The sequence below is a fragment of the Rhinoraja longicauda genome, chromosome 11, assembly GCF_053455715.1.
Source record: "Rhinoraja longicauda isolate Sanriku21f chromosome 11, sRhiLon1.1, whole genome shotgun sequence".
Classification (NCBI taxonomy): domain Eukaryota; kingdom Metazoa; phylum Chordata; class Chondrichthyes; order Rajiformes; family Arhynchobatidae; genus Rhinoraja; species Rhinoraja longicauda.
Genome location: NC_135963.1, coordinates 36,043,081 through 36,070,714, shown reverse-complemented (window position 1 = coordinate 36,070,714; position 27,634 = coordinate 36,043,081). Strand labels below are relative to the sequence as shown.

General features: G+C 42.9%; 1 protein-coding gene across 2 annotated transcripts in view; it reads right to left on the bottom strand.

The window, feature by feature from the left end:
* Window positions 1-27,634, bottom strand: part of astn1 (astrotactin 1) — a 1,605,092-nt gene that overhangs the window by 1,451,205 nt on the left and 126,253 nt on the right. The gene's annotated exons all lie outside the window — the stretch shown is intronic.

Genomic DNA, 27,634 nt, shown 5'->3' with positions numbered 1-27,634 from the left:
TGTCTACCTTCAGTATATACCAGCATCTGCAGTTCCTTTCTACACAAATTGGAGGTGACTTCCTGATGCTCTGGCATTTTGGAAACCTTAGCCCTTCACGCAATGCCACACGTTCGTTCAGATCAGAGTTACCATTGGGTTACCGGACAGAGGTAAAGCTTTGATTTAGTTAACCAGTCTTAAGTCGGTGACCAGCATGGAAGTCCATCACGAAACTAGTCAATCAGATCAATACCTCCGTGTCCTGACCTGTCCATGCCGCCCCACTGTTTGCACAAGTGATTCTCATATGGCAAAACATTCACTCAATTCACGCTGAGTAAGAAAAGTGTCTACTTACTGACAAATTACATTCAATTAAGATGTAGGTCATCGAATTAAAACTACAGTGAAACACTCCTGAGCTTCGGACTGTCTGTCACATCACTTTTCTGTCAAACGTGAAGCTGCAATCTAATGACATAGCAGCATCAGTCTGTCACAAGGATGTACTCCAAGGCTGCCGCTCACCCTATGGGACACAGAACTAGAGTGAGCTGTCAGTCAGTAAGACTTGCATTTTTCTACAGCGTTCTGTCTATCACTCGTGAAAGCAGACTCCTCGGGTCTGTGCTGGAAGTTAATGTAAAGCATCATTCTGAAGATACACATTTTATATATTTACGTACGGTGACACAGTAGTGCATCGGTAAAGTTGCTGCCTTATAGCACCGGAGAACCAGGTTTGATCCTGACTATGGGTGTTGCCTGGATGGAGTTTGTACGTTCTCCCCGTGACCGCTTGGGTTTTCTCTGGGTGCTCCAGTTTCCTCCTACATTCCAAAAGAGATGTGCTGGCTTGTAGCTTAATTGGCTTCTGTAAATTGCCCTTAGTAGGATGTGAAACTAGGATTACATAGACCCAGTGTACGGGTGATCATTGGTTGGCATGGACTCAATGGGCCGAAGGGTCTGATTCCAAGCTGTATTTCTAAACTAAACTAAACTAAACGAAGTTAGCATGTTATTGGGAGTAGAACAATTTAGCAGCATCTGGCAACATCTTTCGAAGGATATAGTCAGAGGTTTTGGGTCAGGGTCTATTTTCAGGCTGATAAATCATCTGTCCATTTTTCTTCATTGACACTGCCTGACCCCCTGAGTGTGAGAAGATACAGCATTAAAATGGGCCCTTCAGCCCACCCAGTCCATGGCAACTATTAATCAACCATTCACACTAGTTCTTTTGTTATCCAACTTTCACATCCACTACACACAAGGGATAATTTACAGAGGGCCTTTAACCTACAAACCCGCATGTGTTTGGTATGAGTGTGGAAACCTACGCGGTCACAGGAAGCATGTTCAGACTCTACATACACGGCACCCGAGGTCAAGATCAAACCTGGGTCTCTGGCGCTGTGGGGCAGCAGCTCTACCAGCTGCACCACTGTACCACAGGACATTGTTTTTTTGCTCAAGATCCCAGCATCTTAGTCACCAGTATTTGTGCGCTGTTCCCTCAAGGTATAAGAACATGCAATCCCATGGAAAACCATGTTGAGGATACACTTGGTAAACTAATTATGGAGCCATGTTTCCCATCGAGTCAGGGAGAAACAACCCATGGCAACTTGCTGAGCATCGGAAGCACAACTCAATGACAGGAGGTATTGGTCTGTTTTGCAATATTTATGGTAGCAGAGTAGCACAGAGGGCAGCACAGTGGTGCAGCTGATAGAGCTGCTGCTGCATAGTGCCAGAGACCCAGGTGCCAACCTGGCCTTGGGTGCTGCCTGTGTGGAGTTTGTATGTTCTCCCTGTTACCGTGTGGGCTCCCTCCAGCTGTTCCGGTTTCCTCCCACATCCCAAACCCGTGCAGGTTTGGAGGTTAATTGCCTCTGAATAACATTTGCCCCAAGTGCGTAGGGAGTGGATGAAAAAGAGGGACAACATAAAACTACTGTGAACGGGTACTCAATGGTTGGCGTCGACTCGGTGGACCGAAGGGCCTGTTTCCATGCTGTATCATTCAATCAATTTTCCATGTACCTCTTTCTCTCTGACTGGCCCAAAGCTTTGCCCTTACTGTCCTGCCACCAATCTACATCAGGGGCAACTCACAGGTGCTAACTAACCTATCAACCAATATATAATTGCGATTTGGGATCAATGGTCGGCGTGGACCTTGGGACCGAGGGCCTGTTCCCATGCTGTATTTCTAAACAAAATTCTAAGGATACTTGCAGTCCATCATTGAGATATAGTGCAAAGCCATGTACCATTAGTTTTATTTCTTGGGTTTTATGTCAGGGGCTGTTATCAAGGAACAATCAAGGGGAATATGCTGACAGTCAATCATAGATTGCTGCAATTACTCACTTGCAAGGTGCATCTCCAGAGAGCATGTCATGGAGAGGCACTTTAAGGCCATGGACTAATCCCCCTAAGTGCCCTACCTCTATTCCAGAACAACGTCAATAGCAGTTTAACACAACGCACTATTTATTAAAGACTTGCCCAATAATGCATGTTCATGATACTTTGTAATACACGTCAATGATTTCATCGTTTTCAGTCTTTAGTTTGAGACTTGGGATAGTTCTTAAGTTAAAAAGAGAAATATTGATGGTTTTATTTTAACAAAAAGTGATTCCAACTGAAAGAAATCCAGCGACTGAATCCTAGAAGAGGCAGGAGCCTTAAGAAAGCTCAGATCAAATTAAATGTGAAATATTGGAGTCAGAGGTATTAGAGGAGTCAATAATTGATGAAAGGTAAAAATAAATCAAGGCCTTAAGGCTCTGATGAGTCAGGAGATTTCTTCAATCGTTTTCTTATTTCTTTTAACCTTGTGTGGAGTTTATGGAAGAGTTACTCTTCATTGGTGGAGTTTTCTGGAACTGTCAGTTAGTCAGGGAATGCGATGCAGTCTGCAGCAGAGATGATCGAGGGAGCAGTACTCAGTTGGCTTATTTTCCTGTCGTATAATCATTGAACTATCATTAAAAGTGTCATGTGTCGCCAGCTTACAAACAGAAGACACCATCTCAGGGTCATTCAATAGAAGAATCCAACATGATTCAATATCCTTCACAGCCCATTAAATCTCATATTCTATTGGCTAATATTATATTAAAAAAGGAGACCATATGCTTTATTGGCTAATTTGATCATGGAATAACGACCAGAGAATTAGAAAATGGTCCAATATTTTCTCCGTAGCCTGCGCTTCAGGTCGAGTTTAGTTTAGTTTAGTTTATCTTTCAGATGCAGCATGGAAACAGGCCCTTCGGCCCATTGAGTCCATACCAACCATTGATCACACATTCACACGAGTTCTGTGTTATCCCAAATTTGCATCCGCTCCCAATGCATTAGGGTCAATTTAAAGAGGTCAATTAACCTACAAATCTGCACATTTTTGGGATGTGGGAGGAAACTGGAGCGCCTGGAGGAAACCCATGTGGTCACATGGAGAACATGCAACCTCACATGGACGGCACCCGAGGTCAGGATCAAACCCCGGGCCTCTGGCGCTGTGAGGCAGCAGCTCTACCAGCTCTGCCACGATGCTGTACATTAAATCCTAAGGTTAATACTGCAGAGTGGTACCATGTTGTGCATGATTCTGGGCATTCTAGCATCAGAAGACATCATCAGCTACTCAGTTCTGGGTAAGATATTTCTGATCGCTAGCCTTGTTTAGTCGGTGTCAAATCTGCTCTTGTGATATAATGACCATCCACTGGACTTTCAACTGCAGTGGTCTGATGCTGTTCAATCACAAAACAGTGGCGCAGTGGTAGAGTTGCTTCCTCACAGCGTCGGAGACCCAGGTTCGATCCTGAATACAGATGCTGTCTGTACAGTGTTTGTGTATTGTTCCTGTGACTGCATGGGTTTTCCGCAGGTGCTCCGGCTTCCTCCCACACCCCAAAGACGTACAGGTGTGCAGGTGAATTGACTTTGGTAAAGGTTGTAAGATGTCCCTAGTGTGTAGGATAGTGCTAGTGTATGGAGATCGCTGGTCAGTATGGACTGGCTGGGCCAAAGGGCCTGTTTCCATGCTGTATCTCTCAAACTAATACTAAAACAAAAGAAGCAACTTTTACAAGCACTAATAACTTAGAAACAGTGTTAATTGTAGGGCCAGTCACACACTAAACTAATTTCACAGTCCAACCACAGCACAGCATTCCACACACTCGTAGCACAGCCTGAGCAAGCTCACACTAAAGACTGACCTTCCTTGCATCTTCAACTACTTTACAGGAACTGCCACTGACTGTCAATGCCCATCTGCTTCAACCTGATGCTGTTGTTCCGACATGGATCTAAAAGAATGCTCTTCCCAAATACCACAGACATCAATACGGACCACATCACAGGGGTTTACAAGGGTTCAGTACCCAACACCTTATCTAGAAGCCTTGACGGGGAACTACATTTGTATCAACACTTGTCAGAGTAGCTGAGTCCACAGAACCTTTGCTCCCACAAGGTAGGCTTCATCAAAGTGTAACCTCATGAAACTTCAAGTATAAGCTCAGAAATGTAGCTGCTTTGCACGCAAAGGTTTAGATTTGCGTTTGTCATGTGTACTGAGGTACATTAAAAAGCTTTTGTTTAGGTGCTATCCAATCAATCAATGTATGAATATAATCAAACCAAATTGCACTGCAATTTCTTGTAGTCTTAGGGGACAGAGCTGTTCCCAAACAAGTCATGATGCAATCCGACTGTATGCTTTCCACGGCATTAGTGTATTCATTTGGCTATTGCTCAATGTGAGAGAGAGGAAGTAAAGGCCACTTTCACTATCAAATTCCAACCGTATAGACCATTCCAGCCCATCTCATAGTGTCCTTCTCACCACTGCATTGGGGAGGTCATTGAAACTCTATTCCACAAGAGCAGACATTATGTACCTCTTCATTAACTCATAGTGCAACCACTGCACAACATTCTACACACTCACAGCTCAGTCTGAGAAAGCTCTCACTAAAGACTGACCTTCCTTGCATCTTCAACTAGGAGCAAAAGGATTGGCCATATAGTATTTCCTTCCACTGCAGGTAACTCCAAATTGTGGTCACACATCGGCCTTATAGAGACTCCACTGGCAACTTACTGCTAGTAGTGGCTGGTGGTGTCACTGCAAAGCCTCTGACCTCTTCAAATAGAGGGCATCCCCATTGAGGTTGGGGAGATCCAAGAGACTTTCCACATCATATCATATATCATCATATACATACAGCCGGAAACAGGCTTTTTCGGCCCTCCAAGTCCGTGCCGCCCAGCGATCCCCGTACATTAACACTATCCTACACCCACTAGGGACAATTTTTACATTTACCCAGCCAATTAACCTACATACCTGTACGTCTTTGGAGTGTGGGAGGAAACCGAAGATCTCGGAGAAAACCCACGCAGGTCACGGGGAGAACGTACAAACTCCTTACAGTGCAGCACCCGTAGTCAGGATCGAACCTGAGTCTCCGGCACTGCATTCGCTGTAAAGCAGCAACTCTACCGCTGCGCTACCATGCCGCCCTTCTTACATCCTTCTTCGTAAACTTCTGAGCACAATGCCTGCTCTCAGCAGTCTCCAATATGTGAAAGAGCCCCAGTGGGATTGTGTGCATGTGGGGCGGCACAGTGGTGCAACAATAAGAGGTGCTGCCTTACAGCGCCAGAGACCCGGGTTCAATTCTGACCATGGGTGCTGTCTGTACGGAGTTTGTACGCTCTCCCTGTGACCGCATGGGTTTTGCTCCAGCTGCTCCAGTTTCCTCCCACACTCCAAAGACGTGCAGGTTTGTAGGTTAATTGGCTTCAGTAAAATTGTAAATTGTTCCTCGTGTGTAGGTTAGTGCCGGTGTATGGGGTGAATACAGGTCGGCGCTAACATAGTGGGCCGGAGGGGCTATTTCCATGCTGTATCTCCAAAGTTTAACGTCCAAAACCTTTAAGCCATGAGCTGGCGTCTGCATGTCTAAGTGGTGGCAACTGAGAGAAATTTGATGAGAGTTTTTCAGCAATCCCCACTGCTTCTGACACAGCAAGCTTCTGGAAGACTGCCCGATAACATGTCAAATATTGTGATCTCTTCAGAGCTTCCTGAAGCAGCATTCAGAAAACCTGCAACAATGCTTAAACATTAAAAATAAATAACATGGGTGAATTTGAAGGACAATTTAACAGGAGGATGGTAAATCTATGAGCTATACAGAATCTTTGCAGTGACTTCGTCCTCATATAAATCCATCTGGGGAATTATGATGGCTTTTTATCGATTGGTTACCTAAACAATAATCAAGGAGCAGAGATGGATTAGGAAAACATCATTCAGATAGGAACGCCCCTGAACTACTTCCTACCTTAATCAGAAAATGACCTGACTAGCAATATTTGCCCTTAATTGCATTATCACTGATAATCAGCAAAGAAGAGGAAACTTTGAATGGCAGTCTGAATATACAATCAAACTAAATGTTTTTTAAAAAGGCTGTTAATCTATATACTAAAACTCTCATTTGTTTGTTTGTTTGTTCCAGAACTACAGCCAAAACGGTACATGATAGCGCGACAATTTTAGGCCCACCTTACTCACTGTCATCCATTTGGTGCTAATGGAAGAAGTTTCATTGAAATCGGTTATATTTTTAAAGTTATTCACATTTTAAGGTTTACGTCTATCTCCTAGGGAGTGAGGGGGAGGGAGGGGGGGGGAGGGAGGGAGGGGGGAGGAGGGAGGATAAGGGAGGTTGAGAGGATGGAAGGGGAGGGTAGGGGAGGGGGAGGAGGGAGGGAGGGAGGGGGAGGAGGACGGGAGAGGGGGAGGGAAGGAGGAGGGGGGTAGAGGGAGGGAGAGAGGGGTAGGGGGAGGGGAGGGGGGAGCGGGGAGGGGGAGGAGGAGGAGGGTCCTGCACCAATGCAGGAGAGGTTTGGGCCCAACAGGTCCACTTGGTCTAGTTTTTATTAAAAAGGAATCCAGATTATGCTTTCATCTGCTCATTTGAAGAGAAGTATTTAATGTTGTGCAATTACAGCCTTATTTTTGTGTAATATTTCCCCCCTATAACAAGCATGTTACTTATCCTTTATTCCTACCTGCAGCTTTGTGGTTTCAGATTTCTATATAAATAAGTGCTGTTTCTTTTCCAAAATTGTTAATTCTGCTGTTGGGGGGAGAAAAAGAGAAACTAAAACAATGGTAATTGAGATAAATTATGTGATCCAACTGATTTGTATTCAGGATAAAAAGATGAGAAATGCATCATCTGAGAAACTCAGCTTCAATATTAAAATTTTATGGCTTTGAGAAAAGCTTCATAAATATAAAGAAAGCTCCACTGGGAATTCTGGCATCGTTATTGAGAAATCCATCTGCTCATATATATATTCTGACAAATTCCAAGCTAAGAACCATGATAAGAGAGTGAACTTTGAACTGAATTGCTCTTAAAGATGTGCTGAAGAGGTTCTTTGTACAATTTGTCCTAGCCATAATCTGCAAGAGAAGACACAGAGTGCTCGAGTTGCTCAGCGGGCCAGGCATCATCTCAGGTCGCATTTACGCTTCGGGTCGGGACCCTTCTTCAGACTGTTTGTCGTCGGGGAAAGAAGGGGGAAAGAAAACTGGAAGAGCCATAGAGTCATAGAGCCATACAGGGCAGAAACAGGTCCTTAGGCCCATCTTGGCCACACCGACCAACATGCCCCATCACTTGTTCCACCTACCTGCTTGTGGCACGTATCCCTTTAAGCCTATCCTATCCATGTACTTATCTAAATGTTTCTTGAATGTTGTGATAGTACCTGCCTCAACTACCTCCTCTGGCAGATTGTTCCATATACCTACCAACCTTTATGTAAAAATTAACCCCTCAGGTTCCTATTAAATCTTTCCCCCCCCTCACCTTAAACCTATGTCCTCTGGTTCTCGATTCGCCTACTCTCGGCAAGAGACTGTTCATTTACTTAATCTATTCATCTTATGATTTTGTTCATATCTATGAGATCCTTCATCCTCTTGCGCTCCAAGGGATAGAGGAGGAATAGGAAGGAAGGAGGGGAGGACAAAGCCTGGCAGGTAATAGACCAACAAAGGGGAGAATGGGCATTTGATCAGCAGATGGTGACAAAGGCCAGAGATGAAAAGAGAGAAGATGTGAGACAAAGGAATTAGAGTTGGGAATTATGAAACGAAAGGAAGGAATGTAGGTGGAAGGGAAGGGAGAGGGGAGAAATAGTTGTGAGACTAGGTGAGGCACAGGGGAGAGGGCTTATATGGGGGAAGAGTCTACGATCATTCTGAAGGAGAATCCCGACCTGAAACGTCACCTATCCATGTTCTCCTGAGATGCTGTCTGACCTGTTGAATTACTCCAGCTTCTATTCTAAACCAACATGTGCAGTGTGTAGGAAGGAACTGCAGATTCTGGTTTACAATGAAGATAGACACATAATGCTTCCGTACCTCAACGGGTCAGGCAGCATCTCTGGAGAAAAGGAAGAGGTAACATTTCGGGTCGAGACCCTTCTTCAGACTGAGTGTCTGAACATCTGCAGTTCTTTATTTCCACTTAATTTAACAGTTTTGTGGAAAACGGGCCAAACGTGAGCCGGTTGGACTAGTGTAGATGGGGCATCTTGGTCGGCGTGGGCAGGTTGGGCTGAAGGTCCTGTTTCCGAGCTGTGTGATTCTATGACTCGATGACAAGGTTAAGGTAGTGCGTTGTGCATAGTTACTGATTGTGCATTACCATTACAATGTTGATGAGGCATGCACAATACGATTGAATTTGCAGGCGATTGTCTTAACATTCCCCCCTAACTTCAAGTCAAGTCAAGTCAAGTCAAGTTTATTTGTCACATACACATACACGATGTGCAGTGAAATGAAAGTGGCAATGCCTGCGGATTGTGCACAAAAAAGAATTACAGTTACATATAAATAAAGTTAATAAAGTTACTATAGTGTAGACAAAATTTAGTCTCTGGAGTTATAAAAGTTGACAGTCCTGATGGCCTGTGGGAAGAAACTCCGTCTCATCCTCTCCGTTTTCACAGCGTGACAGCGGAGGCGTTTGCCTGACCGTAGCATCTTGCACTCCCTCCTCAACAACATGCGTCTTCAACATTGTTAAGATCTTAAATCCGTGCTCTCCTTCATCAACATGACAACTTGTTCCATTGCCAGAGATAAAAAGACAGCTGGCGAGAGTAGAAAGAGCATGTGCACTTCCTTTTGCTGTCGCCGTCAGCACTAAAAGAATAATATTGAAAGTAAATCAATGAAGACTTCTCCTGCTCAGAGCCATCCTGAAAGAAATAAAGTTATTTCTCCCTGACGAATGACTGAGCCAAATCACTAGCTCCATGATTCTATTGATAACGAGTAAAGTTTAGTTTAGTTTAGTTTATTGTCACATGTACTGAGATACAGCGAAAAGCTTCTTTGTTGCGTGCTGTCCAGTCAGCAGAAAGACGATACATGATTGCAATCGAGCCGTCCACAGTGTACAGATACAGGGTAAAGGGAATAATGTATAGTGCAAGATAACGTCCAGTAAAGTCCGATTAAAGATAGTCCAAATGTCTCCAATGAGGTAGATAGTACCTCAGGGCTCTCTCTAGTTGTTGTTAGGATGGTTAGGTTGCCTGATGACAGCTGGGTAGAAACTGTCCCTGAATCTGGAGGTAGACACAAAATGCTGGAGTAACTCAGCGGGACAGGCAGCATCTCGGGCGAGAAGGAATGGGTGACGTTTCGGGTCGAGACCCTTCTTCAGACTGAATCTGGAGGTGTGCGTTTTCACACTTCTGTACCTCTTGCCTGATGGAGAGGTAAAAGAAGGGATTAGGCAGGAGACATGATCAGGAAGGAATGGAGTGGAGGGGTAGAATTAGGCTTTGGTACAGATTTGGAGCAGGACTATTTTTTAATCACAAGGCCCCAAAAGCCAAGCACATAATCTGTTTCAAACTGAGATCAAAAGGTTTGTGTCAACGAAACATAAAATAAAATAACGAGCCTGGCATTAAGTAGTTTCAACCTAAAACCCACAAAACAAGCAGAAATACATCAGTGATTGTTTTCCCTTTATCTTGCAAAGCTTTTCCACAAAGTATTTCTTACATTTTAGCTGAAACACCTGTCACATCCTATTATGGGATAAATATAAATTGTTCTTTTTTTTTGAGAATCGCTAGACTTCTTAGTGCCAGAGAACTGGAAGTTGCTACGCATAGTTTTTTTAGAAAGTGACAATTTTCTTGTTTTTGTAGATATTCTAAGAATTAAAGGGCCTGAAAAATGGCGAGCACTGTGAACATGTGTTTCCGTTACTGCTTAATATTGGTTCATTCGTAATGCAGATTTGTTTGTTTCAGTTTAGAAACACAGCGTGGCAACAGGCCCTTCGGCCCACTGAGTCTATCCCACACACTCGGGACAATTTCACAGAAGCCGATTAACCAACAAACTTGCATGTCTTTGGAGTGTGGGAGGAGACTGGAGCACCCAGAGGAAACCCAAGTGGTCACAGGGAGAAAGTTAAACTCCGTACGGACAGCAGCCGTAGTCAAGATTGAACCCGGATTTCTGGCGCTGTAAGGCTGCAACTCAAACACTGCGCCACCGTGCCGCCTCGATGAATGGAAACTCAGTAAGACAACTAATGTTGATTTTTTTCACAGTAAATATTCATCAATTATCCCTGTTTATAACGCTTAGCTCTGTGCATTCCTAATGTAATCTGTCTCTGCTTCATCCAGAATGCTCAGCAGAACTGTTGTTGCCAATCCAGCATTCATTCCTGGCCCTCACACGGTTGAGATGTTGACCAAACTGCGAATCGACTCCCTTCTATATTTGTTCTCCAGTGAATAATGGGGAGGAAATGTCGCTCAATGGAAGGACTGGCTCGGCTTCTGTGCAGGAAGTGAAAGAATGCTATTCAAATAACAGCATTTGCTGGCAACATTGGTTTTACTCATTCTCTTCCTGATGCCTGAACATTGCTTGGCAACCTACAATAGCCAGAGTTTGCTTGGCAATTAGCTACAATAGCAGGATTGAAATCAAGCATTTGCTGCGAGTAATTGCAAGAGTGCTGGTATATGCCATCTGTCCATTGCACAGAATTGTCATGTCATTAGAAACAGTTCAGGGGTTGAAACAGTGGCCTCAAGCAAAATATCACTGGATAATGCTTGTTTATGGGGTTTTTTGGATTGGGTTTATGGCAAATAGATCATACTGCAGTAAATTGCACGGAGAAACTGGTAATAGATTTTCAGTGCAATGAAATAACTGCTGAGGATAGCTTTAGTTTAGTTTAAAGATACAATGAGGAAACAGGCCCCTTGGCCCATTGAGTTCATGCTGACCAGCGATCTCCGCACATTAAAACTATCACTAGGGACAATTTACAATTTTAGCAAGCCAATTAACATACAAACCTGTAGATCTTTGGAGTGTGGGAGGAAACCAGAGCACCCGGGAAAAACCCACACAGGCCATGGGGAGAATGTACAAACCCCATATAGACAAGCACCTGTAGTCAGGATCGAACCCGGGTCTCTGGCGCTGTGAGGCAGCAACTTTACCGCTATGCCACCATGCCACCCCACAGTGGTGAAGAAGCTTTTCCTATTGCTGGTGGTGCGCACTTTAAAGCCAGATGTGAGCAAGGAAAAGAAGGATGACGTCTTTTTGGCTGCTTTTCCGAGAGTGCGTGATGTAGATGGGTGTGAATCTGGTCTATGTGATGGAATAGGTTGCATCTACAACTTTATAATTTCTTGTGGTCTTGGGCAGAGCTGTTCCTAAACTATGCTTAAACTAAGCATCCCGACAGTATGCTTTCTATGGTGCATCTCTAAATGTTTGTAAATGTTACTTGAAACATGCTAAATTTTCACTTCGGCATGTCAAGGCTTTGGTAAGCCTTCGTGGCTCTCACATCAATGTGGTTGGTCCACAATGGATCATTGGATTATATTAATGCCAAGTTCATAAGTTCATAAGGTATAGGAACAGAATTGGGCCATTCAGCACATCAAGTCTACCCCACCATTCAATCATGGCTGATCTATCTTTCCCTCGCAACCCCATTCTCCGGCTTTTTCCCCATAATCCCAGCCAAGGAAATTGAAAGTGAATATGTACCTTTTCAAAAGTAGTCTCAGTAACTGTGACAATAAATTTAGGATTGTTATAAAAAGCTATTTACTTTACTCAGCCACAGAATTCTGTTTGCGTGTCTCATATTGACTCCAGATCCATAACAATGGGGTCAGATGATACCTGCCTACACAGGGGCAATTAGGGATAGGCAATAAATGGTGTCTAGCTTTGCCAGTGATGTCCATGTCCTGTAAGATGAAATAGCTTCCAAAACAAATTTCACACCAAAACAATAATTTATTTGAAGATCATCTCAACAAATCCAAGTTTCAAGCTTTTTTGTAAATAGTTTTGGTGATTATCTTCAAGCCATGTATTATCACATTTATCATCTCATCCAAAAATCTACCATTGGTAAATGAACAAAATTCTTGAGGTCTTCTGAGAATTATGGGCTCATAACATTTCAACTAATGGAGAAACAATCGATCTTGATGTCACAGACTATGACTGGAATTTTTTGCTGAGATTGAGTGTGGGAGAGAAACTTAAAAGCTCAAGGAAATTTTATGTGGACCAAGAAGGGTTCCATTCTCAGGGACTTGCTGATGTGTGCTCAGTAGAAAGCAGACTGATCCCACTTCAACACAAAAGTAGATGGTTCTCCACAATTCACCAGAACAGAAAATGTCCTCTCACATACACGTCATTTAGGTATCATTAATTATACAGTATATCTACTTGTCAACATTAACTAAATCAAAAAGAGACTGAGAAAGATAAGACGTTCATTAGCACTGTTGAGGGACCAAAGATCATTTTTCAACTTAAAGAACGATGGAGCATTAAGGTCCACAACTATGACACAATGACTATCATTATATTATACTGTTATTTTATCATCTGGCCGTTCCTTTTCTGTCAATGGCTGGATGAATCCAAGTTTAAGGTTTCACTGAACTTAAACATGGTGGTGCAGCGGTAGAGTTGCTGCCTTACAGCACTAGAGACCCAGGTTCGAACCTGACTATGGGTACTGTCTGTACGGAATTTGTATATCCTCCCTGTGACCTTGTGGGTTTTCGCCGGGTGCTCCAGTTTCCTCCCACACTCCAAAGATGTACAGGTTTGTACATTCATTGCCTTTGGTAAAGATTGTAAATTGTCCCTAGTGTGTAGGATAGTGTTAGTGTATGGGGATCGTTGGTCAGCACAGACTCAGTGAGCTTAGCTGAAGGGCCAGTTTCCATGCAGTATCTGTAAAATAAACTAAAAAAACTAAACTTCATACACTCACTCAAATGGAATAGCATTTGTATGGCTGAGTGATCAGCCATGATCGCATTGAATGGCGGTGCTGGCTCGAAGGGCTGAATGGCCTACTCCTGCACCTATTGTCTATTGTCTATTGTCTATTGTCATTGTTGATAATTGTGTTCAGCTAAGAGTTTCTTCATTACACTCTGTTTCTCATAGTCAATCCCCATTCCCTTTAGTGGACAATAGACAATAGACAATAGACAATAGGTGCAGGAGTAGGCCATTCAGCCCTTCGAGCCAGCACCGCCATTCAATGCGATCATGGCTGATCACTCTCAATCAGTACCCCGTTCCTGCCTTCTCCCCATACCCCCTCACTCCGCTATCCTTAAGAGCTCTATCCAGCTCTCTCTTGAAAGCATCCAACGAACTGGCCTCCACTGCCTTCTGAGGCAGAGAATTCCACACCTTCACCACTCTCTGACTGAAAAAGTTCTTCCTCATCTCCGTTCTAAATGGCCTACCCCTTATTCTTAAACTGTGACCCCTTGTTCTGGACTCCCCCAACATTGGGAACATGTTTCCTGCCTCTAATGTGTCCAATCTCCTAATTATCTTATATGTTTCAATATGATCCCCCCTCATCCTTCTATATTCCAGTGTATACAAGCCCAATCGCTCCAGCCTTTCAACATACGACAGTCCCGCCATTCCGGGAAAGTCCCGCCATTCCGGGACATGTGCATCAAATCATTTTTACATACTTATTTATTTCTATATTACAAACAATATACAAATAACTATATTTTGCACCCTTTGCTCTACCTATTGTATGTGAGTTTGGCTTGATTGTATCTATGTATAGTATTATCTGATTTGATTGCACGGCATGCAAAACAACCAAAGCCAACAAATTCACAATAAATTCTTACTTCTGGTATGAGTCAATTTAAGAGCACTGATTAACCTTTTTACACCAGAAATGATTGCAAGATGAGTATATCCCATGTCGCTCTCCTTAACTAGCAAATTAACCACATCATTTTCCACTTGGGTAGCTTACAACCCAACACAAAGAACATTGAATGCTTTCCTTGTAGATCACTTCTAAAATCACTTCCATTCCCACTACTATTTTTCCTCCCAAACCAGCCCCCTTTTCTTCCCAGCCCCATCACCCCTCCCACTCCCCATCCACTCAACCCAGCTGACGTTGCACCAGTTTCTTCCCTCCCCCTCCACCGACCTTCCTTCCTCCAGCTTCTCAATTTGCAACTCTTCTATCCTTAGGCTTCACAATTCGCAACCCTTTATCCTTTTGGGCTCATGCCTGCCTTTTCATCTCTGGCCTTTGTCCAGCAATCTGCCTATCAAATAAAACCCTTCACCTGTGTTCAGTTATTATCAGCCATGCTTTGTCCTGCTCCTCTCTTTCTTCTCGCTTTCCTTCCCGCCTCCCTTCCCCCACGCCTGCAATCATTCTGAAGAAGGGTCCCGACCTGAAGCATTACCTATCAATGTTTTCCAGAGATGCTGCCTGACCCCCATTGAGTTACTCCAGCACTTTGTGTCCTTTTGTGTAAACCAGCATCTGCAGTTCCATCTTGCTACAAATTAACCAAGTATCCCTCAACAATGCCGATCAATATCTTTACTATCTAGATTTCATCTACTGTCGGCATGTATGGCAAAGAAATATATTTAACCATTAGTTGAATAATGTATGAGTGAGATGAATTGGGACAGCCTTGTCCTTGTATTCAGTTTTTGGAACCCCCACACCAGTAGTTAATCAAGTCAGATATAAATCCATGCTGTGCCTGAATTAGATGTCCAAAATCTTCACTGTGTGGTAAGTAAAACTGAGTGGCAGATGGACTATCGATTTGAACCCTCTATTCAATGTGGTCAAGACACCAATGTTAAATAACTCCAATGGCAACTGGTGTGACTGGTATCACAATTCTTAATAATTTGACCCACATGAACCTGGTCCTATGAATCTGATGTGCAAGTTGAAATGGAATGACAAGTGGCCCTAAGATTCAGAGCAGCGTCTGTCTGGTAGGGAGCCAACTTAATAATTGCTCGCTTTCCAAACTACCTTTATTACAGCCCACCTAAAGTTTACTTGAAAAAACACATTCAAGGGGGGGAAAAGAAAAGTCTGTTTTGACTGAATAAATCAAGCTTTAAAAAGCTTTCAAAGGTAGCTGAGACAGATTCTACACGGTCGCGTAGGAGCATGCAAAACAGGTAGCTCATGCTGGGAAGAATATCCATTTTGACTGCTAATTTTCTCCATCAGTGCAGATAGGAGGCCTTGCCATCAATCAAAGTCAAGACCCATTCAACAAGAAGTGAACATTTTCCCCGTTAAACAGCCAGCATGTTAGGCATCTAACAATATTGAGATATTTAATATCCCAGGGGGGGTGTTTGGACAGAGGATAAAAATGCAATAATTTGAAACAAGTTAGCAAAAGAGCATCTTGGATTTATCCAATTGAATTACTTCATTGAAAAGTCTTTTGAAAGAAGTGTGCACCAGGTACATTAACTGGAGATCTTTGTGCAGAGTACGATTTTATCGAGGTAATATTTAACACAGTCCTCGATAGATGACATTACAAGCAAACAAAAAAAAGTTCAATAAATTAAAAAAGAACAATATAGTTCGAAAACAAAATGTAGCCCAAAGCCCAAAGTCCGTCATGCAACCCAGGCAGTTCATAGTTCAAAGTTTGTAGAAAATTCTCTTTCAGGTTTCTATTACAACATTTCCCTTCTCACCTCAAACCTATGTCCCTTGGTTCTTGATTCCCCAACTCTGGGTAAAAGACGGTCCATTCACCTTATCTATTCCCCTCATTAACTTATACGCCACTATAAAATCACCACGTGGTCTCCTGCACTCCAAGGAATAAACTTCCTATCCCGCCCAACCTCTCCCTATAACTCAAGTCCTCAAATCTGGGCAACAACGTCATAAATCTTCTCTGCACTCTTTCCACCTTTGGAAAGGAATAAAAGGTGAGGGGCCTAATGGAACTAGCATAGATAGGCTTCACGGTTAACGTGGATGAGATGGGGGGGAAAAAGCCCATGTGCTGTCTGAATCTATGAGCTTTACAACATGGAAACAGGCTCTTCGGCCCACCTTGTCTATGCTGAGCAAGCTGGCATTCTGAACAATTTCCATTTGCTTGCATTTGGCCCATATCCCCCTAATCTCTTTCTATCCATATATCTGTAATTCTTGGTTGTATGAATTTCAATGAGATCTCATTTCATCATTCCCAATCTGAAATGAGTAGTCCTTGCTAAAATTCTGCTGGAAGAGAAAAAGAAGACATTTGCTGATGTGTGCCAGAATGAAAAATGTAGTTATAATATTAATTGTTTTATTTGGAAAAGAAGAGGATGAGGAGCCGGAGATTTAGGGGCATTTAACTGATGTGCATATAATTATGAGGGTGCTGGACAGGGTAAACAGGAAGGAATTATTTATTTACTTTAGACTTTAGAAAGATACAGTGTGGAAGCTCATACATTTATAAGTAATAGGAGTAGACAGGCCATTCAGCCCATCAAATCCATTCTGCCATTCAATCATGGCTGATCTATGTAGGAAGGAACTGCAGATGCTGCTTTAAACTGAAGATAGATACAAAGATTTGGAGTAACTCAGCAGAACAGGCAGCATCTCTGGTGAGAAGGAATGGGTGACGTTTCAGGTCGAAACCCTTCTTCAGAAATCTGTCAAACTCCGCCATAAAAATACCCAATGACTAGCTGTCTGTGGCAATAAATTCCACAGATTCACCACCTCTGACTAAAGATAATCCTCCTCATCTTTGTAAAGGTGCAACCTTTTATTCCGAGGCCATGCTTCTTGGTCGTAGACTCTCCCAAGAGTAGAAATATCCTTTCCGCACCCACTCTATTCATGCCTTTCACTACTCAGTAAGTTTCAATGAGGTCTCCACTCGTGAAGAGGCCTACAAATCTGTATGTCTTTGGAATGTGGAAGGAAACCAGGGCACCCAGAGAAAACTCATGTGGTCATAGGGAGAATGTAAAACTCTGTAGAGACAGCACCCGTGGTCAGAATCGAACCTGGGTCTCTGGCACTGTAATGCTGCAACTCTACCACTGCATCACTGTGCCGCCCCCTGAACCACTGTGCTACCTCAGCAGAGGATTTTTAAATAACTGCAGGTTTGTAAGCTTATTAATTGTAACGGCTACAGCTTCAAAAGGAATACTCTGCACCGTGAATGTAACTAGACAAAGCTTGCTGGGGTGATTGGCCCTGGTAAGAGTTTCAGAAGGCTAGAAACTGGAGAGTCATTAGCTCAGTTCTAGCTCTTTAATCCATACCACAGAGCCCAAGGAGTTTTGGATTCGACCAGCACGGTGGCGCAGCTAGTAGAGCCGCTACCTCACAATGCCAGAGATCCAGGTTCCATCCTGACTATGGGTGCTCTCGATGTGCAGCTTGCACATTCTCCCTGTGACCATGTGGGTTTCCTCTGGGTGCTCCAGTTTCCTTCCACAACCCAAAGACGTGCAGGTTTGGCCGTGAAATGGCCAAAGTGAGTAATGCAAAAGCCGGATAACATACAGCTAGTGTGAACGAGTGATCAATGGTTGGCATGAACTCGGTGAGCAGAAGGGCCTATTTCCATGCTGGGTTTCAAAACTCAGTTAAACATTTAGCTGGAGAGTAGTAATAATAATAATAATAATAATAATAATAATAACAACAACAACAACAACAACAACAACAACAACAACAACAACAACAACAACAACAACAACAACAACAACAACAACAATAATAATAATAATAATAATAATAATAATAATAATAATAATAATAATAATAATAATAATAATAATAATAATAATAATAATAATAATAATAATAATAATAATAATAATTACTTTATTCGTCCCACAACGGGGAAATTTGCAGGATTACAGCAGCAAAGTGGATAGCAACATTTCTTCACAACTCTGTAATTTCTTTACAACTCTGAACATTGGGAAATGGAGATGAGGGAGGATTAACTGAGTGAAAAGCATTTTGAGAATGGGGTTTGATTGAGTGAACACAGACCTGTCTTGGCCTGGCCTACAATGCAGGAAATATCATGGCGGGCAAATGGGGTGGACTACAGTGACCAGCAGTCCACCACCTACATTCATTTTTGGTCACATCACTGTCAGCCATTGCGACAGTCATTAGACAGTCCAACCTTGGATACTTCTATCAATCGAATATCAAATTGTTATATCTATAATCTGCCGTCTCTGAGAGGTGACTGACCCACAACCATCTGTTGGAGCAATTTGGACCAAAGGGGCATGATCTTGAAATTTGCACCATAGAAGGGTGGCACAGTGGTGCAACAGCACAATGCCAGAGACCCAGGTTCAATCCTGGCTACAGGTGCTATCGGCGTGTAGCTTGTACGTTCTCCCTGAGACCGAGTGGGTTTTCTCCAGGTGCTCCGGTTTCCTCCCACATCCCAAAGGGTTTTCTCCAGGTGCTCCGGTTTCCTCCCACATCCCAAAGGGTTTTCTCCAGGTGCTCCGGTGTCCTCCCACATCCCAAAGACGTGCAGGATTGTAGGTTTGTAGGATAATTGGCATCTGGGATCACACAGAACTAGTGTACAGATGATCGATGGTCGGCGCAGATTCGATGGGCTGAACGGCCTGTTTCTGAACTGTATCTATAAACAAAACTAAAAAAAGTGACAAATAAAAGTTTGCTTAAATCAAAATACAAGTATATTTTTGAAAGGGGAAAGGTTTTGTGAGCCATAGAAGAGTGAAATCAATAATCTTGGATAGAAAGAGGGACAGAAATCTGGAATTAACTCGTCCAAATACAGGGAATGTCGGGCCAGTTTCAATTTTCAAGACTGCAATACCACTTAACGGAGACATAGGAAGCCTTTTCCTTGTACACGTCGAATTTGCTGGGAACATCCTTTCTTCTCATGGTTCTGACAAATAATTTTAGATCCATAAGAAACATAAAGTCATACCCGGAAACAGGCCCTTCAGCCCAACTCGTTCATGCTGACAAGTTTGCTCCATCTAAGCTAGTCCCATTTTCCCCCATTAAGCCCATATCCTCAACCTTTTCTATCCATGCATCTATCCAATATCTTTTAAAAGTTGTTATTGTACCTGCCTCAATTACTTCTTCTGGCTGGTATATTCCTGGTATAGTAGCAGCTCTTAACATGTACATTTCTTTTTTCCACAGATGCTGCTTGACCTATTGAGGATTTCCACCATCTTCCATTTTTATTTCAAAATATCCATAATTTATTTTTCTGATTTACACTTTGCAGAATGATAATACATGATGGACTCCATTCTGTAGATTGGTGTCACAGAATAAACAGAGGGAACTTGATGTTCAGATATCTAGTTCTCTATAAGTTCGGCTCATGTATAACAAAGAATAAAAAATACATAGCAGCTTGTCTCAGTGACCCCTGTGGAAAAGCAACACAAGCCTTATGAATAGAAACATAGCCTTTGTGAATTGAAATAAAGGCCAGCAGAGTTATGAACAAATGATACATTCACTCTAAGCACCGACGGGGTTATTTTTAAAGTGGTGCATGCCATTACTTTAAAAATATGTTAAAACCATTGTGTGAACATGAGACAGAGATTCAATGATATCTGGAGCTGTAAGGATAAATTTTAACTGCTTGACTTATTTCCTCTGGGAAGGACAAGGGCTAAGGGAAAGGATAGAGAGGTTTTGATTTCAGTTAACATTCTTGATAGGATGAAATAGGATGACTTTCTCTGTTTGAAGACTGCAAAAATAGATATTCAATTCAAATTTGCCACTGAGGGAGTGAGGAAAGCCGTTTGGAGAAATGTCTTTATGCAGAAAGTTACTGGAGCTTGCGATGCTTTTCTGCGGGGCCACTGAGATAAAGACACGTGGAAAGACAGGAAGGGATTAGGGCAGCACAGTGGCAATGCGGTAGAGTCGTTGCCTTACAGCACCGGAGGCCCGGGTTCAATCCTGACTACGGGTGCTCTCCGTACGGAGTTTGTATGTTCTCCCTGTGACCGCAAGGATTTTCTCCGGGTGCTCCGGTTTCCTCCCACATTCCAAAGGCAAACAGGTTTGTATGTGAATTGGCGCCTGTAATTTATGAATTGTCCCTAGTGTGTAAGATAGTGCCAGTGTACAAGGTGATCATTGGTCGGCGTTGACACGGTGGGTCAAAGGGCTTGTTTCCGCGCTGTACCTCTAAAGTCTAACGTCTAAAGATTTGATGGAGCAAAAGGGCATTAAGCCAGAAAAGCCACAATGGGATGAATGGCCACAAAGATTAGCTCTCTGAGCAAAGGTTGGTCGTTAATGTGAAGCCTTCAGTAAAAGAAGATGAATGTGCAATTAGTGTAAATGAGTGCTTGATAATCAACATGGATGCAGTAGATGGAAAAACCTGTTTCCATGCTTTATAATTCTATGACTCGATTTAGTAGTTAAGAACATAAGCATCATTCTTACTGTAATAAATAAAACTAAGCAAAGAATATTTAGTGAGACACCAACAAGACTCCCATAGTATTCAGTTTAGTTTAGTTTACCAAGGTACAGTGAAAAGCTTTTTAGTAGTTATACAGCAAACTGAAACCAAAGCAAACATTGACTATTTTAAGAGTGTTTTGGTTCATGAGTTATTCACTCCACCATAAATTAGTTCCCATTCTGGAGAACTGTGGACCAAGCTAATGAAATTGGGACTCCATGGTATAATAAACTTCCCTTCATAGTTACAAGGTGCACCATATAGTTTTGTGGCCCAAAACTCTGATGGAGATTTGTCATTGCATGGCGGTATACAAATGTCAAATCATAAGGCACAACTTATGCTGTGCCCTTTTTAAGATTCCCATCACACTGGTCTTGTCATTTTAAGCAGACTAACATTTTTGCAATATTTATTATGGTATGAGAGAAAATAAATAGCAAATAACTGAAATTAAGATCATCCAATAAATCTATAAAGGTCTCAAAATATTCATAGCCCTTAATGCTATCTCTGAAATTGCACCGAACTCATTCCTACGTTTCAATTATCCTATTTATAAGCCTCCTGAACCTTTGGATCAGATTTCTCTCTAATTCCCTTTCATGTTTACATAATTCTACATAAAATATTTTAAGCCTTGGAACTGGTTCCTGCATCTTCCAAAACCTATTTACACCTGTATTGAACAATACAGAGAATTCAGCCTTGTTTTCATAGGTGCAGAATTGCCAAAGTGGGAGGGAGGGCAAATGCTCTCTTCCAACAATATTTTGGAGTTATAATACCAGCTTCTAAATAGTTCAAAATCCAAAAGGCAGCATGATTGATAGGCTTGACTCCGCACTGGCCTGGAAACACACCAACAGAAAAAAAAACACAGCCCTGAAACTGTCAGAACATGTTGGTGAGACCACACTTGGAAAACTGTGCACAGTTCTGGTCGCCCAGCTACGGGAAAGCTGTCATTAAGTTAGAAAAGTTGCAGAAGAAACTCACCAGGATGTTACCTGGGCTTGCGGGCTTGAGTTACCAGGAGAGGTTGAACAGGTGGCATGGTGTCTTTGGAATGTGTGAGGAAGCCGGAGCACCCGGAAAAAACCCACATGTCCATACCGAGAATGTACAAAGTGCGTACCGACAGTGGTCTATGGGTCAGGATCGAACCCACAACTCAATCGCTGTGCCACCATGACAGCACTAAATGGTCTAAGATGTTGTGTGGGAGTAACTGCCTTCAGCACCCATCTGAACAGTGTGTTCCATATACCAATCGCACTCTGGGTGAAAAGATTCTTCTGCAGATACTCTACATCTCTTACCCCTCGCGCTAAATCTATGACTTCTAGTTTTAGATATTTCTGCCACTGGGAATAATTTTCTATAATCTACCCACTTTCTACTATCTATGACTCTTGTGATTATCTGGGGTTCCCTTTCAGCCTCTACCTCTACAAAGAAAACATACCCACTCTGTCTGGTCTCTTCTCAGAATTGCACCCATCCCAAACAGAACTCCATCCCAGGCTGCATAAACTGCAGGGCAAGTGCGTCCTTCCTTAACTATGTGGCTATCATTATTAATATTAAAATAACACTGATGAAAATATAACTATTTTCTGGTTTTGAGCAAATTTGCTGGAAACGTGGATTGAAATGTATTTCATCGGATACATTGGCCTCTGCCATTTGTGTATCTCACATAATATCATGCTAAATTGTCCTTATTATCTTCATCAGCTCTTTAGAAATTGACGGCCTCTCTTCATTTGGGAAAGGATTGCACAGATTCAGGTTATAGAGTCATAGAGTCCTACAGCTTAGAAACAGGCCCTTTGGCCCAACTTACCCATGCCAACCAACATGCCCCAACTTGCACTTGTCGCACCTACCTGAGTTTGGCCCATGACCCTCAAGTCCTATTCTATCCATGTACCTGTCTAACTGTTTCCTAAACATTGCGATAGTACCTGCCTCAACTTCTTCCTCTGGCAGCTCATTCCATACACCCACCAACCTTTGTGTAAAAAAAGTCACCCCTCAGGTTCATATTAATCATCCCCCCTCACCTTAAACCTATGTCCTCTGGTTCTTGATTCCCCTACTCTGGCCAAAAAGACTGTGCATTTACCCGATCTCTTCCTCTCATGATTTTGTACACCTCTGTAAGATCACCCCTCATCCCTCTGTGCTCTAAGGAGGAGAGTTTGCACTTTCCACCTTGTTTTACATGTTATTTTCTGCGTTGATTCCCCGAGAGAAGTTCGAACCACCACAGCGGTGTCTCTGGGGATTGGAGCAGGTCTGTGTCGAACAAGGACATACAGGGCTGCAGCAAATAGACTTTTTGTAGCAACCGTTCCTCAGACACCCAGAGCTGGCAAGGATTTCCAAAACACTGCAGAGTCCAAGACACATTTGAACAGATGGAACATGACCCCAAAGGACTCACTCCAATTTAGTTACTGACCCAGTGGTAGCAGATATGTGACCCTCAAATGGAACAGCTAGTTGAATTTCTAACACATTCTCCATCTGCTTCCCGCAAAATATGCTTTAAAATGTTTCTTCTATGACCTCTCTACTGAACAATTAAAGTGTCCTTTCAGCAGGCAGCCAACAGACTCAGAATTACTGTGCGGGAACAACGATTGATAGGAGATTTAAATGCACGCCTATTCTCGGGATACTTATGTACCGCAGTTATACACAACACCTGAAAACCCTCAATGATCTCTCCCAGAGCTTGTCAGCTGTGCGAAGCCAATAAATTATGGAGCATTTAGAGGCAAAAAGAACAATTAGGAATGTAAAAGGACTCAAAGTACTGGATTAACTCAGCAGGCCAGGCAGCGTCTCTGGAGTACATGGATAGGTGATGTAGCAGGTAGGGACCCTTCATCAGACTGGATGCCTGGATACATCCATATCTGCCTCCACCACCTTCCCAGGCAATATCTTCTAGACACCCACTACTCTTTGTGTAAAACACTTGCCTAGCACATCTCCATTAAAATCTCCCGCTCTCACCTTATAACTAAATCCTCGAGTGTTGGACATTTCCACCCTGGGAGAAAGGTTGTGGCTGTCTACCCTAGCTATGCCTCTCATCATTTTATATACTTCTAACAAATCTCCCCTCAACCTTCTGACGTTTCAGCGAATCTACCTTCCATCACACCCCCCCTGATTTAATTCACATTATCTACATCAATTCTCCTGCTAAACCCTTTCTGCACTTCCTATAGTTTTTCACTGCACTCTTTGTAACATGGAGGTCAAATAAATAAACAGTCTGCTTATGGTTCTTCCAAATGTTCTTACTTCCTAGAGAACAGGGAACAAATGTTATGGGGAGCAGGCAGGAGGATTGGGTTGAGAGGGAGAGATAGAACAGGTATAATTGTATGGCAGAGTAGACTCGATGGGCAAAAAATGGCCTCCTTTTGCTCCTAAGAGCCATGAACTTATTAAACTCTGAGTGGATTCCAAGGGCTCTGGGTGGGAAGCTGAAAGCCCATTCTATCTTAGTCTTCACTAACCTAGGGGATGCCCAGTTTGTTGGCTGGGCAGTCAACAACCGTGCGTTTGAAAGAAGCAATCAGATGAAAATCACGCACAGGGATGGTGATTTTAAAAAAAAATAACGCATTCATTACTTGTAAATGGAACCAAATTTAATTACTAGACTTGTCTTCAAGATTTCTTCGGCATTCATGCCTGCGTGAATCAGTAATAAAAATATGCCAAGCAAGTAATTCTATAATTGAATCACTTAATGATAAGACATATGATGTTATATTACCGAGCATGGATGCAAGGTGTAAAACCTGTGGTGCCTTACATCACAGACAACAGATTTACAGAATATCATCACAATAGAGCTAAGGCTGGAAAAAAAAATATTGAAATCTATCTCAATTATTACGGTGTCATGTTTAAAGAAGGTCACATAAAACTGAATCAAATCCGTTCACCAGCTCAACATATCCATGCCAACTGGCTTGACAGTAAGATCATTAGTGGATTACATCATTATCTTCACATTCACATTTTTAATGGCTTAATCGATTATGAGTTGATTAATTGTCGCAGATATACAGTAGTTGTAACACACTCAGCGTGGTAATCCACTGCTGGTTAGCAATATTCATTTCCATGAACATAGTAATGTACATTATTCATTTATTTATTGCTTTGACTGCAACCCATTAGGAATTTAGCATATTACATATGCTGAATTCTGCTTATGATAAAGCTGTTGTGAATATCAACTTGTATTTGAGGTGGGAACTAGGTGGATTTCTATACTGAGTCAATCTGACGTAAATACAAGAATATTCAGAAGAAAACAGCAGAGTGGTGCAACAATAGACAATGGACAATAGGTGCAGGAGTAGGCCATTCGGCCCTTCGAGCCAGCACTGCCATTCAATGTGATCATGGCTGATCATTCTCAATCAGTACTCCGTTCCTGCCTTCTCCCCATACCCCCTGACTCCGCTATCCTTAAGAGCTCTATCTAGCTCTCTCTTGAATGCATTCAGAGAATTGGCCTCCACTGCCTTCTGAGGCAGAGAATTCCACAGATTCACAACTCTCTGACTGAAAAGGTTTTTCCTCATCTCTGTTCTAAATAGCCTACCCCTTATTCTTAAACTGTGACCCCTGGTTCTGGACTCCCCCAACATTGGGAACATATTTCCTGCCTCTAACGTGTCCAACCCCTTAATAATCTTATACGTGTTGATAAGATACCCTCTCATCCTTCTAAATTCCAGTGTATACAAGCCTAGTCGCTCCAGTCTTTCAACATATGACAGTCCAGCCATTCCGGGAATTAACCTAGTAAACCTACTTTGGAGACCAAAACTGCACACAGTACTCCAGGTGCAGTTTCACTAGGGCCCTGTACAACTGCAGAAGGACTTCTTTGCTCCTATACTCAACTCCTCTTGTTATGAAGGCCAACATTCCATTGGCTTTCTTCACTGCCTGCTGTACCTGCATGCTTCCTTTCAGTGACTGATGCACTCGGACACCCAGATCTCGTTCCTATCTTGACACCATTCAGATAATAATCTGCCTTCCTATTCTTACCACCAAAGTGGATAACCTCACACTTATCCACATTAAACTGTATCTGCCATGCATCCGCCCATTCACACAACCTGTCCAAGTCACCCAGCAACCTCATAGCACCTTCCTCACAGTTCACACTGCCACCCAGCTTTGTATCATCTGCAAATTTGCTAATGGTACTTTTAATCCCTTCATCCAAGTCATTGATGTATATTGTAAATAGCTGCGGTCCCAGCACCGAGCCTTGCGGTACCCCACTAGTTACTGCCTGCCATTCTGAAAGGGACCCATTTATCCCCACTCTTTGCTTTCTGTCTGTCAACCAATTTTCTATCCATGTCAGTACCCTACCTCCAATACCATGCGCTCTATTTTTGCCCACCAATCTCCTATGTGGGACCTTGTCGAAGACTTTCTGAAAGTCAAGGCACACCACATCCACCGGCTCTCCCCTGTCAATTTTCCTAGTTACATCCTCAAAAAATTCCAGAAAATTAGTCAAGCATGATTTCCCCTTCGTAAATCCATGCTGACTCGGAATGATCCTGTTACTGCTATCCAAATGCTCTGCAATTTTGTCTTTTATAATTAACTCCAGCATCTTCCCCACCACTGATGTCAGACTAACTGGTCTATAATTACCCGTTTTCTCTCTCCCTCCTTTCTTAAAAAGTGAGTAGAAAGAGTTGCTGCCTCACAGCGCCAGAGACCCGGATTTGATCCTGACTACGGGAGCTGTCTGTACGGAATTTGTACGTTCTCCCTGTGACCGCATGGGTTTTCTCCAGGTGATCTGGTTTCCTCCCACACTCCAAAGATGTACAGGTTTGTGGGTTAATTGTCTTCTGTAACTTGTCACTAGTATGTAGGATCAAACTGGTGTATGGGTGATCACTGGTTGGCGTGGACTCAGGGGCTGAGGGGCCTGTTTCCACACAGTATCTCTAAATTAAACAAAAAATGTCCTGGATCTGGTTCAATTAGCCTATCACCACAGCAGATGCTATCTCTCTGGACCATCTGGATAACAGGAACACAGACGTCAGGCTGCTATTCGTTGAACTACAGCTTGGCATTCGATGCAATCATCCCCTCCAAACTCACCACCAAGCTCCAAGTCCCAGGCCTCTGTACCTCCCATTGTAACTGGATCCTTGATTATGAATTGACAGACCTCAAGCAGTACGGATTAGCACAGGGGGCGGCACAGTGGCGCAGCGGTAGAGATTGCTACCTTATAGCGCCAGAGACTCGGGTTTGATCCTGACTACAGGTGCTGTCTGTATGGAATTTGTACATTCTCACTGTGACTGCTTGGGATTTCTCTGGGTGCTCTCATTTCCACCCATAATCCAAAGACGTGCAGGTTTGTAGGTTAATTGGCTTCTGTTGAGCCTCGTGAGCTTACCCACAGGAATGCAAGCAATTGCAGAGAGTGGTAGACTCAGCCTGATACATCAGGGGCACAACCCTGCCCACCATCAAAAGCATCTACATGAGGCACTGCCTCAAGAAGGAGGCATCCATCATCAAGGATCCCCACTGACATCTTTTCACTGCCATGTCAGGCAGGAGATACATCCTAAAG